At 46.3% G+C, this 27,934-nt stretch overlaps 1 long non-coding RNA gene across 1 annotated transcript in view; it reads right to left on the bottom strand.

Annotated features, from left to right (window-relative positions):
• The window catches only part of LOC147733030 (uncharacterized), a 140,100-nt gene that overhangs the window by 58,972 nt on the left and 53,194 nt on the right, over positions 1–27,934 (bottom strand). The window contains exon 2 of the long non-coding RNA XR_015308696.1: positions 25,628–25,717. This is a non-coding gene — a long non-coding RNA (uncharacterized LOC147733030). The remainder of the gene's footprint in view (positions 1–25,627; positions 25,718–27,934) is intronic.

Below are 27,934 nucleotides of genomic sequence, written 5' to 3'. Positions count from 1 at the left end.
TGAACATCAAAGTTTTTACAATTATGTGTCACATAAAAAATATATAGCACTCCAACAAAGTAGTAGGATTATAACACTTTAATAACTTATAAATATATACAACGCAACAAAAACAGTAAATGCATTTAAACATTTTTTTGAAAAAAGAAGCAACAATGGTCAGTAGCTGTGTTTTGTGCGAATAGTCCCAAGGCAGCACAACGTGCTGAGTTCTGGACGGCACCCAGGTGATGTTACCTGGGTGGCGCACTGGTTTTGGTATCCTACAATGCAGCTCTGAAAAATGGCGTGGGGTGTCCCGGGGGTGCGGGGGGAGGCCTCGCCAGTAGCGGTCTGTTGTGCGAATAGTCCCAAGGCAGCAGAACGCGCTGAGATGTGGATGGCACCCAGGTGATGTCCAGGAAGTTGCCGCACTGGTTTTGGTATCCTACAATGCTGCTCCGAAAAACGGCGTGGGGCGCCCCGGGGGGGGGGGGGGGGTGGAGGCTGGCGTGAACGGGCCTCCCCAGGTGGAGGCTCGTCTGCTGTAGTGGGGCGCCCCTTAACCGTTTCAGTTGCCATTCCGCCCGCTTTTGCTACACTGTGCCTCATCCGCCATTCAGCTGTTTATCGCCCGCTCTTACGGCTACAGCGTCTCGCTCACCATGTAGTTGAGTTGCGCCCACTCTTGCGGTGCAGCGATAGGCGGCTGCCACAGGACTCTTAAAATGGCGGACGGCTCATCGGATTTGAACCTGGTCCACTAAAATGGCCCTGGGACACCTTGGAACTCGAACGCTTGTCTGCTAGGTCTTGGACCCCATTCTCGAAAGCGTCCCCTCAGCCTTGAAGATTCTACAAAAGTCTTGGGGGCCCCCGACTCCCGCAGGCTTCCGGTGGGGAGCGGCTGCCATGATTGCTCGTGGAATGGCCACGACTGAGCTACGAGATGGTGGTGCTCTCATGCTGACGCCAGCTTCAGTCTGAAACATCCAGAAACACTGTAGACTACCAATTTGATCAGTTCCGGTAGCGCCCCAACGTGACCCGGTAGAGAAGAACTTGCCCTCCCCTCTTTGACTGATGGTTCTTGTTGCCTGTCCCTTCTGTTGTCATTTAACAGAACTTTTTAGACTGCTGAAAGGGGTTGTGTTCCGACCGCTGGTTGGTGGAGACATTTTGACTATATTCTGGACCTACGTTGTCGCGTAATGCGTTATATGACACGCCGCGTTAGCGCACCCGGAAGTGCTCCGGTGCGCGAAGCACAGCTTCCCGGAAGCCATCCGGGGCGCGGCGCGCAGGGCGTAACGTAAGCATAACAGGTCATGTGACTTGTTATTAAAACTTTTCATTGGTTCATTTTACTTTTGTTATTCTAATGATGAAATGCTTGGTCATATGACCTAGGAGGACATACTCCTCCAACCGGTTACCGTGCAATGAAACGTCCAATGCACTTTCCCCAGTACGCAGACACAAAATCAAAGTCCGAAGCCAGTCTTCAAGTTGTTCTTGTTTTTATTTTTTAAGCATAAGGTGCAGGGGTGCAAAAAAGAACGTCGAACAGACGCGTTTCGGGCGTGAACGCCCTTGCTCACTGTTGGCGGTAATATGGACTGACTTGCATTTAAATAATACAACATTAATTTGGAAAAAGCGCGCCCAAATGCGGTTCATTGACACACAAAAAGGACTTAACTCATCATAGGTCACAAAATGAAATCGTGTGTGGAGGCCATATTTGCCTAGTCAAAAATATTAGTAAACACACTATTGCTACATGTAATTATCCACGAATATATATACTTGTTATAGGAATGGTATACAGATGATCTGTTGTTCATGATTGTCAACAATATAAAGTGCAAATGTATATCATAAACGTGCAAATTTCGCTTAACCGCAATAAAGTGACTAAGTGCAATATTATACGTTTTGTGCAAATACGCTATCCATATGTTAACTGTGCAAATACGTCATTTTAACATTTTCTGTGCAAATACGCAATGTTGACAGCCAAGATCATTCTAGTATGCTAACCAACAATATTAAGTTGAGATTTCATGAGCACGATCAAATTTATCAACCAAAAATTATCCGATTAAATCTTAATGATTGACATAATTCATATATTCACTGAAAAAACCATGGGTTATAGACCATATATAGTTAGGAATTAGCATTTACAAAACCTTATTTTACTCACACAAAACCATTGAAATTCCATATATAGTTAGTTGCACTAACTATATATCGCGCACCCGCAATCCACTGCTGATGATGTCACATATTACATCATTCATGACATGGTCAGTGACATCACTGATGACATCACTGATGACAACTCAAATGACATCACTGATGACATTATCCAATGACTGTATGTTTCTGTAAAGTTAAAATATGTCTTACATATTGAAGAATGAGTGGATGTATAAGTGTCTGGATGAAGAATTTAGTAGGTGCATGACTGACTGTATGAGTGAGTGACTAAATGTGTCTCACTGAGTGCATGGGTTAGTGACTAAACTGTCTTAATTTGTGCATCATTATGTCTGTTGTTCTGTAAACTGCTGAATGTGTTAATCAGTAGCTATATGAGTAACTATATGGGATATTCATTGGTTGCCCAAGTATTTGTATGGGAGTCTAAGTATGTGTGTCAGTGGCTGGGAGGTGTATGACTCTGTGCATAGATGTGTGAGCAGTTGATTCACTAGATGTATGGGTTCAAAAGTGCATGTGGAAACAGCTGCATGGGCGGTTGACTGTGTGCATGAGTGTATTGGTGAGTGAATGGATATCTCAGTGCAACATGTCAAAGTAAGTACATATGTAAAACACAGTACATGTGAGAGTTGACATATATAACCGTGCATAAGAGCCAGTGAATGTGTGAGTGGCTGTATGGATCATTGTGAACTTGTATCAGGGATCGTATAGGAGATTAAATATGTGTTAGAATATGTTTGAATTAGTAAGGTGTGTGTAACTGTATAGTTGAGGAAATGGAGGTGTGATTGATTCTTTGCATGACTGACTAGATGTATGAGTAACTCCATGGATGAGTGACAATCTGTGAGTGTCTTTTTACACTGATTGTATCTAAGGTTATATTAGAGTCTGAAGAGGTTCATTCTATTATCACATGAATGATATTATCAGTGATGTTGTCAGTGATGTCATTTGAGTTGTCATCAGTGATGTCATCAGTGATGTCACTGACCATGTCATGAATGATGTAATATGTGACATCATCAGCAGTGGATTGCGGGTGCGCGATATATAGTTAGTGCAACTAACTATATATGGAATTTCAATGGTTTTGTGTGAGTAAAATAAGGTTTTGTAAATGCTAATTCCTAACAATATATGGTCTATAACCCATGGTTTTTTTCAGTGAATTTTCAAGGTTTTGTAAATGCTAATTCCTAACTATATATGGTCTATAACCTATGGTTTTTTCAGTGAATTTCAATGGTTTTTTGATAGCAAATATCAAAAGCTTTAAAATGTCAAGTACGTGGTAGGTAAAATCATTTTCGTGTCTATGCACGCTGATGTGCTTTGAACGCTGCCCCCCCTCTTTTCTTTTAGGAGTATTCTCTCTTTGCAGATAGTGAAGGGTAGGTAACGCAGGCCTTTGCCCCCGTTGTAATCCGTCGTGCCTGCTTCCCTCTCCATTTGATTTATTGTTATCCAAGCATTTACTGTTTTAGAATTGGTTCTCTTTGGTTCATTCACTATTTACAAACAAGCACAGAGTCGCAATACTCTGTTTAGTCTTTGCAGATAGTGAAAAATCGTTAGAAACAACAAAAGGAATCAAGCAAAATCAGTAGGCCACTTATGGGATCTCTTTTTGACCTCGCTAAAATAGAAACATTAGGAACAACCCCTCATGAGAAATATGAAACTAGTGAGAGGAACTGAGCTCGACGCCATGATGGCTGCAAGACAGCTCGGCTCCGCCGCCCAGCCCGCCCAAAACAACGACAAACACTATGCAAATATTATAAATATATACAACACACCACCAAAGTAACAGGGTAAAACGTTTTATTAAATAACTATTTACATGGCAGCCTGCTGCAACATCGATCCAAATGCATGCCGCCGTTCCCGGGATTTCTCTCTGACTACTCTGCGGCCTACGAGATGGAAAGGCCGGGGCGTTGACTAAGCAGGGCCTCCGGCCGCAACCACAGCGCCAACGATCGCTGCTAACAGCCACTGATCTGAAGAACCGCTGCCTGCGATGCTTCCCTGAGCCGCTTGACGGAGGCCCCCGAGTGGCGGTGTGGTGGCGCGGACTCGGAGGGGGCGCTTGACTCCTATCCCTCCCCAAGTCTTGTTTCCCTGGTGTGGCCTGAGATCGCCCCCGAAATAGGCGGTCGGCTCCCGGGGTCAGGCGGAACTTGTTGCCTTTTGGTGACTCTTCCATTCTGGACCTTGTCCCACAATCCGTTTGACCTGAAGACACGTCCTGCGGTGCCCTGGTCCAACCATCACATATACCTGCGCCAGGACACGGCGTGGGGTGCACTGAAAGGGAGAGGCGGCGCGAACGAGCCTCCCCCACCCCCCCAGGTGGAGGTTTCTCTGCTACACCCCAGCGCTTCACTCGGCCACCTGAGTTGCGCCCGCTCCTGCGGCACAGGGCCTCGCTCGGCCAGCTGAATTGCGCCTGCTCTTGTTATTGCAGCGTCTCACCCGCCATCCGGATGAATTGCACCTACTCTTGCAGTACAGCGAGAGGCGGCTGCCACGGAGCTCAGGAAATGGCGGTCGGCTCCACAGCTGAGTTACGATTACTCTTGCGGCCTACGACATGGAGAGGCCGGGGCGTTGACTAAGCAGGAGCCTCCGGCCGCAACCACAGCGCCAATGATCGCTGCTAAAGGAGGGGAGCCTTGCCGGTGAGAGCCACTGATCTGAAGAACGGCTGCCTGCGGTGCCTCCCTGAACGGCTTGACGGAGGCCCCCCAGGGGCGGTGTGGTGGCGCGGACTGGGAGGGGGCGCTTAGCTCCTGCCTCCTCCCCGAGTCTCTCTCGGACAGCTGAGTTGCGATTACTCTTGCGGCCTACGGCATGGAGAGGCCGGGGCGTTGACTAAGCAGGAGCCTCCGGCCGCAACCACAGCGCCAACGATCGCTGCTAAAGGAGGGGAGCCTTGCCGGTGAGAGCCACTGATCTGAAGAACGGCTGCCTGCGGTGCCTCCCGAACCGCTTGACGGAGGCCCCCCAGGGGCGGTGTGGTGGCGCGGACTGGGAGGGGGCGCTTGGATCCTGCCCCCTCCCCAAGTCTCTCTCGGGCAGCTGAGTTGCGCCTGCTCTTGCTATTACAGCGTCTCACCCGCCATCCGACTAAATTTCACCCACTCTTGCGATACAGCGACTCTTTCATTCTGGACCTTGTCTCCCCAGAGGTACATCACCTTACACAGACATGCACTCTGATCTCCTTGGTCTCAGTCAAGCATCAATAGTAAGATTTTCATAGGTGAGTGTAAGTGGAGGCTGTTTGAGGACCTGACTGCATTGGAAAGCAATGTGATGCGGTGCCTCCCTGAACCGCTTGACGGAGGCCCCCGAGAGGCGGTGTGGTGGCGCGGACTGGGAGGGGGCGCTTGGCTCCTGCCCCCTCCCCAAGTCTTGTTGCCCTGGTGTGGCATGAGATCGCCCCCGACATAGGCGGCTGGCTCCCAGGGTCCGGCGGAACTTTTTGCCTTTTGGTGACTCTTCCATTCTTGACCTTGTCCCACAATCCGTTTGACCTGAAGACACGTCCTGCGGCCTGGTCCCTGAATGTGTGCAAGGGGACGGTATTGATTGGATCAAGATGGCGGCTTCACACAAAGCTGACTCAAGTGTTGCTGCTGATGCTATGCAAACAAAAACTGGTTTTCAGTTTGTACATTCTTCAGGATTTTTCCATCCAAGGCTGGTTGAGAGTTTGTAGAACGATGGCTTCAGATTTTCAACATACTACTCTTCAACATTCTTCATAAATGTAACAATGTGAGACTCACTAGGAGAACGGCCGTTTATCTTTCCTTTCAAAATGCTGCCAACAATATTTTCTGAATGGAAGACACCATCTTGTAGCATAAAAGGCTGCGTCAAGGGTGGTATTGCCCAGAATGTCTTGTTTTCTAGTGCTCGTAATGACGAAGCCAGAACTGCCGAAAAGGATTCTGGTCCTGCCGCTACTTACTGGAGACATTGAACTATACTCTGGACCTGCCTGGCCTCGACCAAAATGGCGCCAGTATGGGAGCGACTTGCAACTCCTTATGACGTTCTAGTTACTTAGCCTTGACGTTATGGGGGATGTATGCGGTCTTTGTGCACATGGCGGGCGGGGAAGGGTACTGACTGGGAATACGGACAACCCTATTGATGTCGATTTTTCATTATTAATTATTGTATTAATAAAGCTTCGAAGTAATGTTACCCATGATACTCGCCCATGGTGTGCGTATAGACGATTTTATTGTAACTGATCCTGTTATACTTTCAATTAAAAAATCAACCTTCACTGATCCTACAACCGTTTGTCACGTTTAGTTTTTTCAATTAAATGGCTCAATTGTTACATACTCCTATACCCCTGGCTTTTGAAAGACGCCATCTTGTACAATAAAGGGCTGCGTCAAGGGTGGTATTGCCCAGAATGTCTTGTTTTCTAGTGCTCGTAATGACGAAGCCAGAACTGCCGAAAAGGATTCTGGTCCTGCCGCTACTTACTGGAGATATTGAACTATACTCTGAACCTGCCTGGCCTCGACCAAAATGGCGCCAGTATGGGAGCGACTTGTAACTCCTTATGACGTTCTAGTTACTTAGCCTTGACGTTATGGGGGATGTATGCGGTCTTTGTGCACATGGCGGGCGGGGAAGGGTACTGACTGGGAATACGGACAACCCTATTGATGTCGATTTTTCATTATTGATTATTGTATTAATAAAGCTTCGAAGTAATGTTAATCATGATACTCGCCCATGGTGTGCTTATGAAGGATTTTATTGTAACTGATCCTTTTATACTTTCAATTAAAAAATCAACCTTCACTGATCCTACAACTGTTTGTCACGTTTAGTTTTTTCAATTAAATGGCTCGCTTGTTACATACTCCTATACCCCTGGCTTTTGAAAGACACCATCTTGTACAATAAAGGGTTGCGTCAAGGGTGATACTGCCCAGAATGTCTTGTTTTCTAGTGCTCGTAATGACGAAGCCAGAACCGCTGAAAGGGATTCTGGTCCTGCCGCTACTTATTGAAGACATTGAACTATACTCTGAACCTGCCTGACCTCGACCAAAATGGCGCCAGTATGGGAGCGACTTGCAACTCCTTATGACGTTCTAGTTACTGAGCCTTGACGTTATGGGGGATGTATGCGGTCTTTGTGCACATGGCGGGCGGGGAAGGGTACTGACTGGGAATACGGACAACACTATTGATAACGCAAAAAAAACGAATTTTTTTTTTTTTTTTTGCCCCGCGGGGCCCTTTTTAAGCCTCCACATCAAACCTAGGGGGTCAGGGAGGATCTACTATGCCCCCTTATGGTCATTTACCCCTTCGTTTTGGCCTCCTCTTGTCTCTCGATCCTACCGAGAGACAAGATGGCGGCCGCTCCGGACTGTTTAGAATGTTGACAGACACCGAAGAGCCAATCAGCTTCGCTTCGCAAAGTTCCGTTACGCGAAAAGTACGCGAACCGGATCGCTACCCGGGACGCTGTTACAGATATATATATTTTTTTGAACGTTAATTTATCAAAATCCACTGGAGCACATATATTGAGACCTAGCAAAGGCACATCGGGCTAACAGTCCCTACAATTTTGCCAAGTTTCGTGCAAATCCATTCAGCCGTTCGAGCTAAAAGTGAGGCCAACCGCCCTATGGAAATTAACAGGGGAAAAACGCGTTTTGGGACCCCCCTTTTTTCTCAGCCCCCCCTTGACGAACACCTCCCAAATTGTAGGAGCTGCTCAGAAACAAAATGTGCCATTTTCCTGAAAATTTCAGCCAATTCCGTCCACAAACGCCAAAGTTATTAGACATAGAATTTTCATAAATCCCATAGAGAAAAAATCCTAACTATATATACCTACTGGCGACCGCCAGTAGGTAATATATATACATACATATATACAGACAGGTGTATACATACTTAAAAAAAATATATATATATGTGTTAGTCAACAACGGACGTCTGCTTACGGCGCGCTCGGACTGCCGATGCAGCATTTGAGTTAAAAGACCACAAAACCCAGCAATATTTACCAACAAAGGAGAAATATGCTGCACTCCCAAAACACTGTTTGGTAAGTCCATTTAATTCCACAACGCGTTTTGACTGCTCGTATATATATATACAGAGATAGATAGATAGATAGATAGATAGATAGATAGATAGATAGATAGATAGATAGATAGATAGATAGATAGATAGATAGATAGACAGATAGATAGACAGATAGATAGATAGAGAGATATAATCCTATACAAAGGGTCAGAGGAAGGGAGAGATTCTTGTGCCGCTTCCTGAGAATGATTAGTCCATATGCCATTCTCATTTGAAGGTGGAAAGCGCGAACAAAAGATAGGGTGTGCTTCTTGAATCTCGTTTTGCACGCAAAACGTAACATTTTTCAGCTAAGTAGATTGGAAAAGAGGAATTCAGGGCCATTGTATGTGGTGCAGGCAATTTTAAATTGAGCTCTAGCCTCAGTAGGAAACTATTGAAGGAACAGCACAATAAGTATTATATGGTCAAATTCCTTGTGACCAGTAATAAAGCAGGCCACAGCATGTAGAACTCTTCTAAGTGGAGCTAATTATCATTTGGGATGCCTGAGAGGAGTGAGTTCCAAATTCTCATAGTCTAGTCCAGCGAGAACCAACTCCTGATCAACTGATTTCAAGTTCTGTCACAGTTGTGCTGCCTGATCCCCAGAACAGCCTTAGGTGGAACCCGGCACTCCTGGCAATGGTGTGATTTGACTCTAGAGGTTGAGCCAATTGTCGAGGATGTAGCCAGGTGCTTCGGCGTTCCGAGCAATGGTGAGTTAGCACTTCAGGGCATAAAGGGATTCTTTTCATTCTCTTGCAGGTGGGCTGGATTTCTTTAGAGCTGGAGAAGGAATTCTGTTTTCGCAGTGTTAAGTTTAAGGTTTTCATTGACATCCAGGTTTGAATTCTTTTTTTAATTTTTTAATTTTTTTATTTCTTCTCTTAGTCCTCATACGCCATTAGATGAACTGAGAATCTACTATACTCTTTCTGCGGCCCCCCATTCGTATATTTGCCACCAGCAGTGTATAGATTCTGATCTGATCTTAATGGAAGCACTTTCCACAGATACCCTCACAGTTAGTCAGTTCAGTTTTCCTAACTTGGTGGCCCATGCAACTGATCAGATGGATATGTTCTTCTGCGAAAAGGCATAATCATTGGACAAATAGGTCTCTCTTGTCTCAACTTATCTAGCCACCCTATACAAGGCGACCAAAAATCTTTTTTCCTTTTCCAATTAACCCTATCGAGATTTGACGTATATTTAATCACATTTAGTCAGTCTAAAAAAGTCGGTGCGGTGCTTTTAAGCCAACATTTACAAATTTCTCTGCGAGCAAGTAAGATTACATAAAAAGACAATTTACTAACATCTCGAGGTAACAAATCATAATTCGAGAAGATACCCAAAAAATCCAAAATGATGCTCACCTGAATTTCAAAACTGAACATGGCTTTCATACCTTCAATATCCGCACCCCAAAATGTATATATCATTGGGCACCTTAAAAACATGTGAATATCGTCAGCTTTTTCCTGCTGACACTTTGGGCAGCGGGGGGTAAGACCCCTCGAAAATGTTGATAGCCTAAGTGGGGACCAGTAAACTCTGCGGAGAGAAAAAAGATGATTTCTTTTTAAATTGGCAGCAGATACTATAGAGTATAGTAAGTCGTAAGATACTTGCCATAGTTCTTCTTTATTCTCATCTGGCAAGCATTCTCCCCAGAACTCAATCGTTAAGGTGAAGTCTCCATCAGCCATGTCCAACAACGTCCAGTATAGATTCGCTGTCTCTTTCTTGTTCCGCTTTCTCTCATGTAGTGCCCTCTCCAGCTCGTTTGAGACGCCTGCAACTGAGCCAATTGCCTGGCTCCAGCTTCTTATTTGAAGATATTTGGATTTTGATTGTTTTCTTTCTGTGATGTTATTTAACTCATCCCATGATAGCTGGCAGCCCTTCAGCATTAACTGAGCCCAGCATTCTATTCCTGCTGATTTCAATGGAATTGCGAGTACATCTTTGGTCCACTTTGGAGATCCTGGCGAATCCCATATAGGGTCCAGGGCACTATAGTAACCAATTTTCGAAAACCTTCTGATTTTATACTAGATGGTCGCTGTATCTCTCAGCAGCTTTAAACAAACCTTCTTGAAGAAGCGGGGATCACCAAACTTATACATAAAGGCTTGGTCGCCTCCTTTAATGTCCCATAACATTTCTATAAGCATTTTTCCTGTATCTGAGTTATCTGGCTGGTTCAGGAGCATCTTTCCTGCCCGTAGTAGAAATACCCAGGCGTAGAGCTTCAAGTCCGGTGCGCATAAACCCCCCTTTATTTTTCTTCCTTCGTAGCTTTTTCCATGAAATCCTTGTGCCCTTAGCAGCCCAAACAAAATAATTCCTTCTAGCTTGTATTTTCCTTAAAGTCTCCTCCTTAAATGCTAATGGGATATTCTGAAATAGGAATATAAGTTTTTGTAAACGCATCATTTTCAAGATGTTGACTCTGTCTATTAATGTCAAGGGGAGAAACGCACAGCTTTTTAAGGAGGCTGCAATTTCTTTATCTATTCTGGATACATTTTTGTCTGTGATATGATCAATATCTTGTGTGATTCGGATACCCAGATACCTTATCTCCCTTTTCAATATAGGAAGTTGGACATTTATGTTCCAGGCCATACATTCTGTTCTTGACTGATTGATCTCATAACCAGATATCTGCCCAAACTGGGAAGCTATGTTATATATTATTGGAATCGCCTCTATTGGGTCAGATGTGTATATCATCATGTCGGCTGCATATAAGGATACTTTTTTTTCCCATCTTCGAAACTTAAAGGGAGCTATGCTAGCACGGTGTCGTATCGTCTTTGCCTGACCGTAGTTAGGGACAGGGCAGGCAGTACAGGAAGGGGCGGGGATACAGGGAGGAACAGGAAAGTTAGAAGGCAGTTACGGGTAGACACTGGTGAAATAAAGACGTGTCTAGAACCTACTCGTGGATCCTGTGCTTTATTGGGGAAATGCGACACTGGCGACGAGGGTGGGATTACCACTTAAATCCCACACGCTTTGAAGTCCCTGCCGTCCGTGCACGGCCGGAAACAGCGAGCCTGCGGCCTGTTGTCGGCGCGGTGTGGAAGAGCGCGAAAAGGAAAAAACGCTCCACACGCCGTGTTTGAATCCTGCCTGAGAGCGCGACAACCTCACCAACCCAGGAAGTGCCTGCGCTGCCCGATCGTTGCCTTGAGTCTACCTGACTCGGCAACCACATGGAAACTGCCTGCCTGAGCTGAAAATCGGCGCGAAGCAGCAAAGACACCGGAGAATGTCCCGGAACCGGCCAGCTGAAGCCGAGTGCGTGAGGGTGAGTCCCGAGGGCTCAAAAGTCTGCCGGAATTAATTTGAGTGTGCAAACCTTGAAATAAGAGAAGCTGTGATTCCAAAAGGGGAATCGTGTCCCGACCTGGCGGCCATCTTAGGGTCAGGCGCCAGCCATAGGCACCCATTGGATTTTTGGTGTCAGCCATTTTGGAGTCAGGCAACATTGAACTTAGCTTTCAAACTGCTGAATAAACTCCTTGGAGTCAAGTAATACTGAATTATACATTCACATTATAGAATAAATCAAGCAATAGTCCGCTGAGTGACTCGACCAAGCCACGATGTCTGTCACCAACCCGACAGGTGCTCCAGGAGGAGGAGCAGCCGCTCTGGCCACGCCACCACCACTCGCACCGTCTCCTCATGTGCTCATGGGAGACCGTTTAGAGTTGACGTCCGGGAATAGTATGGGGCCCAAGTGGAAGAGCTGGGCTGAAGACTTCGAGGACTATATGACCGGGCCTCAGGTGCAGGATCCTAAGCAAAAACTAATAGCTTTGCGAAATTTGGTGGGAAAAGACATTGCACAGATCATCAAAGAACTGCCTGCCGCCAATGCCACCTCCTACGATGACGTAAAAGGAGCCCTGATCGGAGGTTTCTACATAAGCGCAACTTAGATTATGAGGTTACACCTTCAATCTAGCATCCCAGGAAAAAGATGAACACATGTGCGACTTCATCGTGCGGATCAGGCTGCTAGCCCGACATTGAGAGTTTGACGCCTTTAACACTGAAGATGGGCTGCGACTGCGCATAATTGAAGGCTGCCAATCCGAATCGCTGCGTCGACGATTACTAAAGAAACACTAGACTCTTGAGGAAATCGAAGAAATGACACGAATCAACGACCAAGCGGAAGACCATGCAAAGAAAATGGAAGTTAACAAGACTGGAAGAAAGGAACAAGCATTCAGACTGCAAGAGCAAAAGGAGAAGAAGCACCGGACCGACCATCGCAAGTCAAGCAAACCTACACGTATTGCGACCTCCCGAAGGATGTCATCACGTCAGGAGTCGCGACACACCAAGTCTAACAAGACGGCACCAACGTGCTACAGGTGCGGCCAAGAATACCCCCACTCAGGACAGTGTCCGGCCATTGGTCAGCGATGTCTCCGTTGCGGAAGAGAAAACCACTTCGAAATAGCCTGCCAAACTCGACAGTCAGGACGAAGATCGACCACGTCGCGGTCAAACATGCACCACCAAGGTCGTGCAGTGAAAGGGAGCGAAGGTCGCTCCTCGAGCTCATCCCGATCGAGCGTCCGTTCTGCCAGCTCATATCGATCACGAAGATCGACATCCAGTGAGTTATCACTACCCACACCTGTGTCACAAGACAGTGACGAATACATCTGCATGGTATTAGACCCGGACCCGGAACAGGAGAGGGACACTGGCACCCCCCGCCACGTATTGGCGTATATTACCTTGCAGCAGAAACTCACGCTCGGGGGTTTGTCCCAGGAAGAACGGACGCTGAGGCTCTGCTGGAATCGCATGCATAAGCGGGCGGGTCCCGGTCATCCATATGCACCTGAAATCCCACTGGGTATGCTGACAGCATTTCCACATGGCGGCGACTGGTCGAACCTCCAAGGTTGGGAGGAGGCTGGCCTGCAGATGGTGGGAGACCTATACATTGATGGGGTGCTCGTGCCGTACCAGACCTTGCAGGAGCAATATGACCTCCCGAGGGGTGACTACCTTTTGCATGCAGCCGTGGTACGCGTGATCCAGGCGCACTGGGGGGAAGGGCTGCTCGAACCCCCAACATCGCCAGCATGCCAATACACGATGATGGCTGCAGGGACGATCAAGGCAGTCACATGTCTGCACTCTAGACTACTCGGGGCTAATTTGCAGCCCCTGACGCGTCTAAAAACCCAATGGGAGACAGACCTGCAGAGAGAAATCCCGGACACGACGTGGGCTCAATTGGTTCAGAGGGCCAGGAAAAGCACCAGAAAGGCCCGCTTCCAATTAATACACCTATACATACTCCATAGGGCCTACCTAACCCCGCATAAAATATCACAATACTTTGGCGCGGTGGACGCAGCGTGCCCCAGATGTGCGCTTTTAGGCGCGGACTTACTGCACATGCTAAGTGGCTGTCCACACCTGCAAGACTTCTGGAGGGAAGTGGGCGACACCTTGAATGAAGTCACGGACAGAGATCTGCAATATGACAGTGCGACGACACTCTTACATTGGTTCCCACACACACGCAAAAATAAACTGACAAGCAAATTCATAGACATGGGCCTACTTATTGCGAAGAGGGAACTCACCAGGGGATGGAAGTCAAAGTCGGCGCCGACACACCGGAAATGGCTGACCGAATTTCAGAAGTGGGCGGCGGCAGAGAGCACAATCAGATACCAACTAGCACGACGGGGGTCAGACGAGAGAGCTCAGGAAACGGCACTGGCATGGGAAATCCTAGTCCAGGCACTCAGGGACAGTGCAGTGGAGAGCGAGGAGGAAGGGGAAACAGTAGACCCTGGGGTCCAGGGGGAGGCGGCGCCGATCCTTGCGCCTACCATGGACGCACACACTCAATGATTTACTCCATCTTCCGTAGCTTACCCGCATACTTTAGTACACTACTACCGGACACAGGCACTGGACACCACAGAACACCGGAGGGGAGGGGGGAGGGAAGAGCGAAGGGGGTGGGAGGTATAGCACCCCAATGATACCGAGACTAGAAGTACACACCGACCGGATGCTGGAGGGGGGGGACCTGTTGGGGGGAAAAAAAAGTTACAAGCAGATGGCGGTTGACCACTGGAAATGCCTACACTGAGTAGTGAAGAGAATGCACTGATTACGATGAACGCCACCCGGCCTCAGGGATGCGGGTTATAAGGCTGTGTACATACTACTTAGAAGTAATATGAGAAACTGGGGTCCTGCACAAACATACTTGCAAATATGTTGTAATGATCGTATTGGAATCTGCAATAAAAATTGTTTTACAAAAAAAATGGTATTAGACCCGGACCGGCTGAAAAGATACCCGAAACTAGACATCAAAATAGGAGACCATCCTGCAAAATTTGTACTGGACTCTGGAGCCTCTTTAAATTACATCTGTGCTCTTGAATATCCTAGCTTGAAGCCACGACCGAAATTAGAACCCGCGGCTGTCCGAGTATACACCTGAATGTCTAGAAAACCATTGCCATGTCTAGGTCGCTTCAGCACGACTCTGTCTTACAAGGATCAACAGATTCCAGGCTACGTTCATGTAGTTGAAGGCCCGGATCTGGCTGACTGTTTACTTAGTCTGCCGACGGCTGAACGACTGAAACTCGTGGACCTCCTTTACCTGACCGAGGATGCCCCGGACATCGTCTCCAAATTTCCAAACCTCTTTAAAGGGCTAGGAAAACTCAATCAATTTAAAGTAAAACTACACATTGACGAACGAGTGACTCCAGTGGCACAACACCACAGGAAAGTGCCCTTTCACCTACAACAAGCAGTAGATGATGAACTCTAGGATCTACTAAAAAGAGACATCATCGAGCGCACATCAGTGCCAACCCCGTGGGTATCACCAGTGGTGGTAGTGCCCAAAAAAGGGCAGGACAACAAAGTGCGCCTGTGCGTGGACATGCGCGCGCCCAATACAGCCAATCGAGAGGGAACGCCACCCAGGACCACACATTAGTGACATGATCGCCCGCCTCAATGGAGCCACTATGTTCTCGAAGCTCGATCTCAATAAAGGATACCATCAATTGGAACTACACGAGAGGTCACAGTATATCACGTCTTTCACAACCCACCAAGGACTTTTCCGTTACAAACGCCTAAACTTCGGCATATCCTCGGCTGCCGAGATCTTGAATCCGGCGAGTGATTCAAGGGATCCCGAATGCTTTCAATTATAGTGATGATCTCCTGGTATTCGGAAAGGATCAGACTGAGCATGACACCGCTTTGGACCGAGTATGCCACGCTTTACTGAACGCTAACTTAACTCTGAACTCAGACAAGTGTGAGTTCCACAGATCGACCCTAAATTGTTATGGTCACATCCTCCCCAAAGATGGCATGAAACCTGACCCAGAAAAAGTATCCGCTCTTGCAGACACCCCAACACTACGAGACGTCTGTGACCTTCGATCATTCTTAGGGATGGAAAGCTACTGTGCACGCTACATTCGGGATTACGCTACCATCAGCTACCCCCTCAGGGAGCTCACACGTCAAGGCTGCAATTTCTATGGACAGATGACTGTGAGCACTTCTTAAACAAAATCAAAAAATCTGTCAGCTCTGCCATCAACCTAGCCTATTTTGACACCAAGAGAAAAACTGAAATTACTGTTGACGCCAGTCCGGTGGGCCTGGGTGCCATCCTGGCGCAATATCAGGAGGCCTCAGATCAACGCCACATCATCGCCTATGCCAGTCGCAGTCTAACGGACACTGAGAAGGCGTACTCCCAATCTGAAAAGGAGAGTCTTGCGGTGGTATGGGCCTGCGAGCATTTCCACCTCTTCATAAGTGACAAACATTTCACCATCATCACGGACCACCAAGCTCTCATCACCATATTTGGCAATCCTAAAGCCAAGATGCCCCCGCTCATTGAATGGTAGGGACTACAGCTCCAGGACAATGTGTACACAATCATCCACAAACTAGGGAAGTCGGAAAATCCAGCAGACTACATGTCCCGACACCCTCAGACACACACCAGCGAGAAGTGCTTGTTGGCAGAGGAGTACATCCACTTCGCTATCGACACTGCGTGTCCGCCTACAGTACCCCTGAAAGCGATCCGTGAAGCGTGCAGCCAAGATCCCGTCTTCCAAGATGTCATAGCTCGCATACGCAACAATTCATGAAGACACGTGAAAGACACATCCCAGACCTCTGCTCAGAGCGTCCAGGAACTCGTAGCATTCAAGCACATCCAGGAAGAACTATCAGTGAGGATGGTTTGCTACTGAGATGGGGGAGGATAGTGATCCCACAAAGACTACGGCAAGAAGTGATCAACCTTGCTCACGAAGGTCACTGAGAAATAAGCGCCACCAAAAAGGCCCTACAAGAGCGTGTCTGGTTTCCGTCATTTGATCAGATGGTGGAGGCCAGTCTCAAGGACTGCGTCTCATGCCAATTAGTTAGCCGTGATGAACCGCCAGCCCCTCTACAAATGTCAGAGTTACCGATGGAGTCTGGCAACAAATCGCCATTGACTTCTTTGGGCCCTTGAAATCAGGCCAGTACATTGTCGTCATCATGGACGAATACTCCTGATTTCCGATTGCACACCTAGTGTCATCCACCAAGGCGACAGCAGTAATCCCAGTTCTTGATGAGACCTTTGCGGCATGGGGTATTCCGCTGGGAGTCAAGTCCGACAACGGGCCACCGTTCAATGGTCATGAATTCGCAGAATTTGCAAAGCACCTCAACTTCAAGCACAAAAAGATCACACCTTTATGGCCTCAAGCTGACGGCATGGTGGAGCGCTTTATGGGAACTCTGAAGAAAGCGGTTCAACAAGCAGAACTGGCCCGCCGAGACATCGAACAAGCTTTAAATGAAGTACTGCGAGCATATCGCACCACACCCCATAACACCACAAACTAATGCCTAGCCACTCTGATGCTAGGGAGGATCCCTCACACCCGGCTGCCTACACTAGACAGCGCACTACAACCTCGAACTGTGAACATCGATCACGACACTCTGGTCAAATTAGATCATGACAAGAAACTAAAAATGAAGACCTATGCCGACCGACGCAGACATGCGAAACACACGGACATCCAGGAAGGAGATTGGGTGATGGTTCGGCGTGACCGAAAAACGAAAGCAGACAGTTGTTATCTCGCCCATCCTTTGAGAGTTCGCAGCCGGAAAGGGACCATGATCACAGCAGAGACGGATCACAAACGGATAACCCGCAATATCTCACACTTCAAGAAATGTAACTCTGGCAGCCACGATGAGATCCGGCTATATGAGTCTTCCACTGACTCGGTGAGTCAAAGTGAGAACAGTGACAGAGATCATCTTAGTCCAGCAAGGCATGAAGAACCTGCGAGTCACCGAATCAGGACACCGGAACAGTTCAGTCGCCCCCGACGACATGCCAAACGACCAGCGCGCCTCATTGAAGACATCTGAGAGACAGTAAGACTCTTGTACAAAAGGGGGAGGTGTTGTATCGTCTTTGCCTGACCGTAGTTAGGGACAGGGCAGGCAGTACAGGAAGGGGCGGGGATACAGGGAGGAACAGGAAAGTTAGAAGGCAGTTACGGGTAGACACTGGTGAATTAAAGACGTGTCTAGAACCTACTCGTGGCTCCTGTGCTTTATTGGGGAAAGGCGACACATGCTGCCTAAACTTCTCAGCCAGAGGCTCAATATAGAGGTTAAAAAGTAAAGGTGACAAGGGGCACCCCTGCCTTGTCCCTCTTTTGATTGTTACAGCCGCCAAAAGATTGCCATTTACCAATATTCTGGCTGTGGGTTTTTGATAAATCGATGAAATAGTTCTGCAAAAATTTTCTCCCAGATTACACCTGTCCAATACTTGTGCTAAATAAAGCCAGTTCACACTGTCGAATGCCTTTGTGGCGTCTAATGTAATGATGGCCAATGGCAATTTATGCAGTGTTGCTATATCTATGGCGCCAACCAAATTGTGTGTCAAGTCCTGAATGCTCCGCCCTCTAACAAAACCTTTTTGGTCATTATGAAGCAGCTTTCCTATTACACCATTTAATCTCTCTGCTAAAATCTTGGCAAAGATCTTGTAGTCAAGATTAAGCAGAGAGATTGGCCTGTAAGAATCGCATTGGCTTGGTGGCTTTGATGGTTTTAGAATCAGAACCACCGTTGCCTCGTTCCATGAAGGGGGAGCCTTCCCTCTGTTCTAAAAAATATGAGCAAATAACTTTTGCAGCACAGGGGCAAGGACTACCGCTAGAACTCTATACAACTCAGCTGGCAGACTGCCAGGTCCCGGCGCTTTGCCCTTTTTCCCAGCCTCGATTGCCTTGATTATCTCACTTAAACTAATTGTTTTGTTTAGGTTGTTGGACTTTTCCTCATAGATTTTATTCGGAAAGTATTGATCAAGCCATGAGTGAATCAAGTTGTCTTGTGGAGTTAGATCGTCCTTATAAACCTGTTCAAAATGCTTATAAAAAGCTTCTTCAATATCTTTGGGATTCTCCAATATTTTTCCAGAGGTCTCACATAAAACTTCTTTTATATTGTTTTTGCTTAGATCCTGTTTGGTTTTCCTGGCTAGGAGCTTACCACTCGATTCTTCATATTCAAAGAGGGCCAGCTTACTGGCCTCCCACCTTTGCCTCAACCTGGTGTCTAGCACCCCTGCTAGTTCCAACTTATATCATGACAAATCCTCCTGGATATCCCCTGTGAGCGTGAGCCTCTGGGCTGAGAGATCTTGTTCTAAATTCTGACTTTTTGCCTCTATACCTGCTATCTCAGCCCTGTACTTCCTTTGTCTAGCGATTTGTATAGATGTTATCTGACCCCTCAGCAATGCCTTGTATGCATCCCATACCATTTCAATTGGAGAAGTTTCTAAATTAGTCGCAAAAAATCTCTCTGTCTCTACTATCAACTTTTGTACAACTTCATCCTCTAACAGAATAGTTCGGTCCAGGGTCCATCTCTTAGTACCCTGCATAGTAGGTAGTTTCAATACTAGCAAGACCGCCGAATGGTCTGATAAGTGACCTCCTAAGTGTTTAGAGTCGATCACCCAGACTAACACCTTCATACTAATCAAGAAAAAATCTACCCTAGATTTATGTCCGTATTTTTTATTATGATATGTATACCCCTTTTATTCCCCATTCTTTTTCTCCATACATTTACCCATCCCATTTGCTGCATTGCAATTGTTAGAAGAGATCTCATCTTGCAATTATGTGGTGATCTATTCTTGTAAGTTCTGTCCAACAGGGTATCCAGCACCAGATTAAAATCTCCGGCGAGAATGATGGATCCTGAAAAACTAATAACTCTGCCAGCATCTCCCGGAGCGGAGCTGGATCATCCAGGTTGGGTCCGTAATAGCCTGCCACTGTAAATTTATGCATATGATACCTAATCTTGGCTATGACCCATCTACCCCTTTTATCTACTTTAGCCCCTTCCACTGCTAGAGCTGCGTTGGTTTTGATGAGAATAGCCACTCCCTTCGGAGTCAGTTGCTTTGTGGTACATATTACTTCCTGGATCCATTTTTTAGTTTTACACATGTCTCTCAGCTCTTTTTCTGTGAGGTGTGTCTCTTGAAGAATAAGAATTTGTTCAGAAGTGTCTTTTAGGTATTGTAGAATTCTCTCCATTCTATATTTTACCCTCAGACCATTCAAGTTCCACTATAAAATCCTCAGGTATGTTACCTGATCAATCCTAACTTGTGGCATTTCTCTCGATATGGGTAATATACTTCTTAGAAGAACTATCTTGGCGCTTCTGACATATTTTTTTGTTTTTTGTACCCCAATGCTCCCCACCCAGTGACTGCCCCCCACCCCTCCTCTCCCCCCCCCTAGTGCTCCCCTGGAGAACCCCCAATCTTCCTCTTGTGGCCCTACTCTGGCCTTGAATCATCCCTCCCTGGTTTCTTGGGACGGTTATTGACTATATGGCAGTTGATCTACAAAACAAGAAATTAATGTTTTTGAAGCAGTGAGGACATAAACTATACTGAAAAAAAAAGAAGGAAATCTGAGTAGTCTGAAAAATTAACTGACTGTCACCTCCCTTCCCGCCCCAAATATTGATTGTAAAAATGATTCTGCTTCTTCCACTCTCTTAATCACCCGCATTTTGTTATTATACATTATTTTTAAGGTTGAAGGAAATGTTAGCTGAGCTGTTGCACCTAGCTGTCTAAAGGGGTCAAGTAGGTTCCCTAGCTCCCACTGCCTGGAAGCAGTTATCAAAGAAACATCTGACCTTATCTGGAACATTATCCCTTCTGCGGTTAAAGTGCTCTTTTTTAGTTCTCTGTTTAGTATTTCATCCTTCAAACTGTAAGTTAGGAAGTGTACCAGAATCTTCCTAGGTCTAGTTTTGTTTGGGTTTAATCTGAATGGGCCCCCCTGTGAACTCTCTGTATATCCTTGATAAGATCTTGTTCAGTAGATTCGATAGGGTCACTTGTTTGATCAATTTGACCACGAATTCTTTGATATTACTTTCCTCCACTCCTTCCGGAACTTTAAGCAGGCGTAGATTGTTTCTCCTCGGGGAGTTTTCAATGGATTCTATTTTCTCCTGGAGCCCCAGCTCACGTTCTTTTATTCTGTCAATTTCTTTTGAATTTTCCGTAGTCTGAACTGTCAGTTTTGCGACTGTAGATTCTAATGCTGTGGTCCTTGCAGCCAGGTAATCAGTCTTGTCTTCCAACTTTTCTCAAAAAGTCTTAATTTCACCTTGGTTCTTCTCTGAGACCCAAAAACAGTTCTTCATCTCCTCACTTAAAGATTGTAGAATTTGCAGAACAGGTTGATGTGCCCATTATTCTCGTTGGAAGAACATGTACTCCCCACTTCCTTAGCTGGATTCTGACCCGCCTTTGGTGCATTCCCACCTACGAGTACAGTGCAGCATTAGTGTCAGCATTAGAGTCTCTAACTTCTACTTCTGCACTTACGTCAGCCATCATGGAACCTTCCGCTTCAGCCGCTTCTAGCTGCCCCCCCCCCCAGTACTTGAAACTTATTTGGACTTAAAACCCCTTCTGGGAAGCTATAAGGCCCTTCTATATGGCCACCCACGGTATCCAGGACACCATTCATTAGTTTCAGTATAAGGGTACTGGGTACAGTCCTAAAATACTCTTTTAATGAAGCTGTAGGTTTTACCTGAAGTTGAATCGGGTGAGTTAGAAGGTTCGGTGAAGTCAGCTTGAGATTTTTATTGTTTCTCCTTTTTTTTGGCTTTGTTATATTTGCAGTTTTGGTGCGCCTTTCAGAGGTTGCTGCCTTTGTGCTCTTGGATGGCTTATAAGGAGCATTAAATATGTCAGCCGTTTTTATATCATGCTTCTTATTTGTGCTTCTAAGAGCATATCTGAGTGCTGGAGTCTCTTGTGTATTACCTCCTATGCTCTTTCTTCGATACCTCCCTGAGTGACACCATCTATAGCTGCTCTGCCTTCTTCGAGGAGTCTGACACTGTTTAGACCAGAGGGTGAATCTAACAAGAGCTCTCCTTTACTTGTTTTTTCTGAACCATTCCTGGGGGATTCTGGGAAACTAAGTGCTGAGCTGCCCCGGCTCCCCCAACCTCTGCCACTATGGGAGAGTCTGGCAGCTGCTCTGCGCCCACGTCTGACTTCTAAAGCTGCCCGTACCCACTGTGAGACCCCTTCCTCTGTTCCAATACGGCCTCCCCCCAGTCTCCTCTGGCCCCCTCATTCGCAGCTGCTGCCGTGGCCAGCAGAGTCAGCCCGGCCACTGCCAGTGCCATTCCTGGGGCGTCAAACCACAAAAAGCAAAAGTCTTTATGCCCCCGGTAGCCCTAAACAAAACTCACTGTGCGGCGTCGGAGCGGGCCCGCTGCTGCATGTTTACACACCTTCCGAGCCTCTTATGACTCGGCGCTCTCTCTGGCGTTTCTCTGGCTCGCCGGCTGTCGGACTAGGGTGACCAACCGTCCCTAAATTTCACGGACTGCCCGTAATTTGGGCCTCTTGTCCGTTGTCCGTGAAGTATTCTTTCACGGACGCCTTTTGTCCGTAATTTCAGCCGCCCCCTGCAAGCAGTCTGAGAGTCTTGTGCATGTCACAGCAGGGGTCCAGCTCACGCTCCAACTGTGATCAGTGGCCTGCTGCTGGCTGCTATCAGGTCCATTATCATTCTGTATGTTGGCCTAATTATCACATACAGAGTGATAATGGGCCAGTGACAGCATTTGCTGGGCCTCCTCTTTCACTCACTGCTCTTCTCACGGATCGATCGTGTGTGCATTGCTCAGTGAGTGTTACCAGCTGCCACTGCAATGCCACTGTCATCTTTAAGGTTAAGGGGTTCCATTAATGGCTTCAGTTAATCAGGGGCCACTGAAGCTTTATATACTCCTGTTTATGCTGTGCCCCCTACTCGCTCAGCATTGTTAGGGTGTAGTGGAACTACTACTCAGTAGACAACTGGAAGAGCAGAGGTATGAATAACAAGCATTTGCAATGCAATAGGTCTCGCATTTACGCGAGTTTAAGCTATTGGCATTGTAAATGACACTGCCTTATATTTATGTTTGAAAACGAAAACAAAAAGAAAAGGCATTGTTATTTACAATGTGAATAGTTCAAATAGGCGTAAATGTGAAACCTATTGCATTGCACATGCTTTTTGTCTGTGGTATGCCCTGTTTGGATCGGTTATAAAAGGCACTGGAATTCCTTTGTACTTGGGAGAGGGCAACTTTGTGAAGAGCTCCATCTTGATAATGATGACTTGGGCCACGTTATATTTTGCTTATAATGACTTCTGGGAGATTTCCTCAGATGTAAAGTTGGCACACTGCCAGAACAGGAGACATCTTAAACCAGTGTGTGTGCTTCTTGGAATAATTCCCGTACCAACAGCAGGGAGCAATATCCAACTCTTCTCATGAATCTACTGGAAAACATATTGGTAACCTGCAACATGTTTGCTTTTTGTGTAGGTAGGTATATTTTAGCATTATCCCTGTGATTGTTGTCACTTACCATTCCTTCCTCATTTTATTAAAATGAATCTATTCCTTTAATTATTTTTATTTTTAACAGCATTGTTGTTTGGTTGCTTTCTTACAAACACCACACATCACAAGAGGGGGGTGGGTTACTGCTTATGCCACACTACCAATAAACACTGGCAAAGCCAATAGGTACAGCTTGTTTAGGTTTATGTGATGAATGTTCTTCAGTAACATGGTTGTATACTGCATGAACAGAAAAACACATCTAAGCTCCCCATATGCACTAGACAATACCAAGATGCACATATACACTCAGAAACGCAAAGAGAAATGTATTTAGATATGCATTCAGTCAAACAACACATATAAGTGCCCATACAGTCATATTTATATGACAGTTGGATGAATGTGTGGATTGTTGGCTGTGTAAAGAAGGGTAAGTGAGTAGGTAGCTCAAAGCTGTGGGTGCCTACAGTGTTGTGGGGAGATTGAAGCAGTTGTATTGTTGGACTGATACATGCAGACTTGGTGTGGGTGGACAGGTGAATGCATGGATGTTGGTGGTGGATATGACCTGGAGAGACGGCGAATGGTGGGCCCATGGCCGGGATAGGTGGATGCATGCCTATGTGTAGGCACAGGAGGCTAATGGCCCAGAAAGAGCATCAGGTGGAAAGGGAGCATACGAGCATTGTAAAGGTGTCAAACGATAGCACAGGAGACTTCTAGCAAACAAACAATGTGCTGGAACCGAGGGAACACAGGCAGCACAAGGGGTTGACTGCCTAGGACCTAGGTGGAGATAAGGGAAGAGCACAAAAACAGTAGGGCCTGGCAGGAGGGAAGATAGAGGCTGGGGCTCGAGAGGAGCCAGGGCAGAGAGAGATGGGCAGCCATGTCAGACAAGCTAACAGCTATGTGGTTATACTAAATAAGCGGTTCCCTACGTCAAATCTCCTTATTGATGTAATACCTACACTTTCACAATTGCTTTATTAACCTTCTTGCTTTCTCAAATAATCTTAGAAAGGCACCATTTGCCCATTCTTTTTGCAAACTTTTCTCAGGTAAGAACCCCCCTGCCCCAACCTCACTCCCCCTCCCCCGGATCACCACCACAGCTCCTAATGACGTTAGCCCAGGGCATGGCAAACTGTTTTTGTTTATGGGCTTCTGTCACCTCACCTGGGGCCAAGCTCTGGAGGGTGATGGTTTCATATTGGCTAATGTTACCCAGGTGCATCCAATATGCAAACGCAGGTATTTAAGTTTCACTCCGGCACACAACAGATGCAGTGCAAGGTTCTCTCAATCTAATATAAACGTATTTTGATTTGTACATGTGTTGGTTGTCTGTTTACGTATGTAATATTGCGCAACCTCCTCTGATGTGTCGGTAAAATGTACAGTTTGTCCCAAATTTTTGTCCTGAATTCTGACCTTCTGTCCTGAATTTTTGTCCTGAATTTTGACCCTTTGTCCTGAATTTTTAGACTCACTGTCCTGAATTTGCACCCATGCCAGTTGGTCACCCTATGTCGGACTGTTCTGTTACTCCTCAACGCGGCGTGGCGCGACTTTGTCTTCAGGTACTAACCGCAAAATCCTTTTTGTTTAGTTTAGTCCACTTTGGCTTCACTTTCATCCCCGGCTTTACTGTGCTGTCATCCACCCCAAAATGTGTCCGTTAAATTGCAACAACCGTCCCATACCGCTGGAGCCTCTGCGATCAGCTAGCCGCTAGCCGCCATGTTCTCCCCAACACAGGCTTGAATTCTTGCCAAGGTGTTGGAGAAAGGGTAGTATCGTCCAGGGATGAGACATTCAGGTAGATCTGGGTATCGTCAGGATACAGATAAACGGGTATCCCAGAGTTTCTAAGTGTCTCACAAAGTGGCATAGACACGGCTTCAAGATTTTTTCTAAAAATGATTAAGGCCTGTAGTTAAAATAGCAATTTATTCAAGAACATTATGAGGTAAAATATTTGCAAGTTTCTGTATTGATATCTGACATTGTTGTTGTTATTTCTATCAAACTGTTTTCAAAATATCTATCAAACCTTTTTTCAAAATATACAATCTACCTTAGACCTGAAAAATAAATGGGATAGGTGGAACTCGCAAGTGAAAATGCTAGGGGAAAAGGATATGTTCAGGGTTAACTGCAGTAAAACTGATCTCGCCCACTAACAATTGGACCAATATGCAAGTGTGTGAGTGACACCTACCGACCACGAGGGAGCTGGAAGAGACAAGAAGCAGCATCACAATGGCCTTCCACTGGTTCCACATGGCGAGTGATGACTGTGCTCTACAACCTGTGCAGAAAAAGAAAGAGCCTTCAGGATCTCCAGATTAACCCAACAGAGCCTTCCAATCTGCCATCTGACCACAGTGCCCCACACATAGCCCTACAAAGGAAAAATGCACGTTTTTCCTGAAGGAACAATGGACTTGGGAGAGCTTCTGGCACCCTGGAGGGACAAAGCATGTGATCCTTCACTCTCTCATATGCTGGGGGCAGCTCCTCTCTAGGCAAGCAATGGAGGAACAGCGGGTGTAACTAGGGCACTTGAGGGGGAACGAAACACTCAAAAGAGGATTGATCATTTGGTACCCTCCTGCTGTGTCACATACAGTATGTCACATGACAAAAATATTGCAATCATTACATCAACTAACTACTACATATCAAGGCAAGTATAAACAGATGTGGAGGTATTGATAGTAAATATGCACTTACCTTGACTATAGAGGGGTAGGTGATGTAGTGGAAGCAATATTTTTAGCCAACTATTTCAACCTTGATATAGTGTCACAGAACTGCTCCTTCCCATCTATCTCCAACAGCTAAAGTGCAGACTATCGCCCTCTGCTGCCCCTCTACAACGAAGAAGTGAATCCTTAGTTGTGCCCCTCTGCAACAGACAAATCCCTCCTTTTGCCAATCTCCAGCCTCTTACTCATGATTAGAATATAGTACGCCATGGCTTCCAGGTCAAACTTTTCCTCCCATCAGATCATCACCATGCTCTGAATGCTAGCCTCCTCTACAAGACCTCCTCAAGGAAGTAGAATCATACGTTCCCATGCAGCCCCCTTCAGAATCTAACTCTTGTCATCTTTGTGAGAACTGTGTGTTAAGAGATCTGGGTGCTAAAAGATTTTATGCAGCTTTGGATTCCAGAAAAGGTAAAGATTAATTACAACAGTATAATCTCACTCTGATTCTAGCGTTTAGTAGTGACTCCTCAGGTTAGAACAGGGGTCTCCAACCTTTTCTGTAATTAGAGCTACTTCTGATGAGTGAAAATCGCAGTGAGCTACTGAAGGCAATGTAACTTGCGCATTGTTACTAGGCACCCCCACTGCCGGCTTCATTGACTTTAAACCTATGTTCACGTGGAGCCTGATACTATGGCTTGATCAAAATTAAGTATGGGCGGAAAATCAGTTCCGCTCGCGGATTTTGCGGATTTTCGGTAAATTTGCAATCCGCGAACGCTCACGAATTTACCGAAAATCCGCAAATTCGCACGCAGCGGATTTTTTTTTCTTGGTGATACAATTTTGCGGCGTGCGGCGTTCACTTACCGTCATTCAGCGTTTGCAGAGTTGTTTTTCTCGATATTTTGCAAGTGCTGCGCCATTTTGGATCTTGCTGCGGGATCCCGCGGGAGTTTGGCGACCGCGATTATGTAATCGCGGCTTGCCACCTTGCACAGCACGCATCGCGAGAGTTCGCAATTGCGAACATGTCGATGCGGCGAGCAGCAACAATCTTGCATGGGCGAAATTACAAAATTTGAAATTCTGCACAAGAAATCCACCAGCAAGCAGCATAAACCTTCTGAAAATGATGATTTTTATCAGAATAACTCCTCAGGTTGACATTTGCCTGCACTTTTTTTTGCAAGGAGTCCATTTTGTTTTGGGGGGGGGGTGGGAGGAAGGAAGTGCCCCACAGTCTCCAACTTCCTGTTCCTGTCCAGCAGGCTCCTCCCAGTGCTTTCTTCATGTGCTGGTCACTTTCATTCGGATTCTTGACCTGGAAGGATACTTTTTGTGGATGCTGCTGGATATTTGGATTTGAGGCCTTTTTGACTTTCTTTGGATCACTTTTGGATTAGAAATTTCACAAGTAAGTTTGTTTGGGGCATTACAGTTGCTGCAGCTACAATTTTGGAATTTTCGATTTTTGGGCTGTTGTTGTGTCCTTTTGACCAGGGGTAGTGAGTGGTGCATGGGCCTAGTGTTTCTGTGGGGTGTCTTGAATTTAAACATCATGGATGGCATGGGATTGTGCTGATTTTTCTGTGTTTTTCGTTTTTTTGGGCTGTTGTTGTGGCCTTTTCACCAGGGGTAGGGAGTGGTGCATGGGCCTAGTCTTTCTGTGGGGTGTCTTGAATTTAAACATCATGGAGGGCATGGATGGCATGGGATTGTGCTGATTTTTCTGTGTTTTTCGTTTTTTTGGGCTGTTGTTGTGGCCTTTTCACCAGGGGTAGTGAGTGGTGCATGGGCCTAGCCTTTCT

The sequence above is a fragment of the Lissotriton vulgaris genome, chromosome 2_1 (genome assembly GCF_964263255.1).
Source record: "Lissotriton vulgaris chromosome 2_1, aLisVul1.2, whole genome shotgun sequence".
Classification (NCBI taxonomy): Eukaryota; Metazoa; Chordata; class Amphibia; order Caudata; family Salamandridae; genus Lissotriton; species Lissotriton vulgaris.
Note: the sequence above shows the minus strand (reverse complement) of the source record. Positions and strands in the feature narration are given on the sequence as shown.